This window comes from Myotis brandtii, unplaced genomic scaffold (genome assembly GCF_000412655.1).
Source record: "Myotis brandtii unplaced genomic scaffold, ASM41265v1 scaffold8862, whole genome shotgun sequence".
NCBI classification, from domain to species: Eukaryota; Metazoa; Chordata; class Mammalia; order Chiroptera; family Vespertilionidae; genus Myotis; species Myotis brandtii.
Genome location: NW_005371626.1, coordinates 33,310 through 35,157, shown reverse-complemented (window position 1 = coordinate 35,157; position 1,848 = coordinate 33,310).

Sequence of the window (1,848 nt, the reverse complement as noted above, 5' to 3'; positions counted from 1 at the left end):
TTCGCAGCCTCAACAGGTCTTCCTGCTTGGTATTTAGGAACTTCTCTCCCCTTTTCTAGCCTTCTGAAAAGTCATATACTGCAAAGGACACCAAGGAGGGGGTGATCCCATGATACAGGAAAATAGCAAAGCAGACCAGGAGGCCAAAGCAGTGACTCAGGGGAAGCCTCCATCTCCACAACTCTTAGCTAAACCCCATATAATGCCCTGATACACTCAACAGAAACTTCAGTCCCTATTAACTCTTGGGGCCACTCAGGAAGATCCATGGTTAAAATTTCAGGGAAAATATATCCTTCCCTAGGGACAGGCCTGCAATGTCTTATGGGCTACTCACAATTCCCTTCACATAGGATTCAGACCACTTTTACAACTCCTAAAACCCCTCATCACATAGCCTAGCCTAGCCTCCTTACTGCCAAGATATCACCAAAACCTGTTCTACTTGTTACTTGCTCAGTATCTCCAGAAGTACAGGTTAGACCTCGTTCTTTCCCCAATCATCAGACTAGTGGCCAAATCCATGGACAAGACTGGCAAATTGACTTCACTCGCATCCCCTCTATTAAAAGAACCAAATATCTCTTAACCCTTGTAGATACCTTCTCAGGCTGGGTAGAAGCATTCCCCATTAGGTATGAAAAGTCCTCTGAGGTCACACAAGCTCTCATTCAGCGTATCATTCCAAGATTCCAGCCTACCCTCCTCATTATAATCAGATAATGGACCTGCTTTCGTATCTCAAGTAACTCAACAGGTCTCCTCCACTCTGCACATCCAGTGGAACTTACACACTCCCCTATCAGCCCCAACCTTCAGACAAGGTTGAAAAGACAAATTCCTTAATTAAGTCTCAGCTAACTAAATTAACTCTTGAAACTGAAGAACCTTAAACTACTCTCCTACCTCTAGCCCTTATGCACAGCAGGGCAACACCCCCCTCTGCCCCCCACCGCATGTACCCTCTTTTCTTAGTTCTTTTGAACTCACGTAAGGAAGACCTTTCTTATTAGGAAATTCCCCTTCCACAGAGACCCTTCTAGGAGACTGTATCCCCATTTTAAATCTCATCTGACAATTACTGAGAAAACATGCTGATCAGGTCCTGCCTCGACCTTTTACGGGAGCCATCCCCCTCCACACCCCCCCACCTTTACTCCTCTACAGCTAGAGCCCTGGGTCCTCCTAAAGGAAATCCATCCATCAAATAATTTACAGCCCTGATGGCAAGGCCCTTATAACGACCCCAACTGCAGCTAAATTGCCGGGGCCTACCCCATGGTTCCACCTTTCCAGATTAAAACCTATCCCAGGAACACCTCCATCACATGAGCTGGAGTCCCCTAAGTATTACAGCCACCAGACTGGGCCCACCAGACTCCGCATTATCTGCATCCCAGAATAAGAGGATGGATGAGTGAGCACTACTGCAGATGCCCCCTATGTACTGACCCTAAAAGCCCTGACTTCCCTGAAAGCCCACCTCCTCTCCCAATACAAATCCTCCAAGTTCTAGCTACTGTCCCCCTCCCTTTGCATCAGGATTCTCACCTTTCCATGGGACTCCCTTCTACAAGGGAACTTTGATTACTCATGGAAAGAGATTTCCTTCCTTCTGCATCCTGAACGTACCCCTTTCCCACCTTGAGAGAATCCCAAACCTAGAAGTGGTGATTAGCTCTCCTTCTCATTCTATGTCAACCCTCTTCTCCTATAGCCATAAAGAATTTTCTCATCTCCACTCTTATCGAACGAACAATTAACCTTAGCCAGGAATTGCGGGCTCTGCCTTTCTCCCCTCTCCTCTTCAGCATATATCACCACCCCTATACCAAACAAGAGATGGAA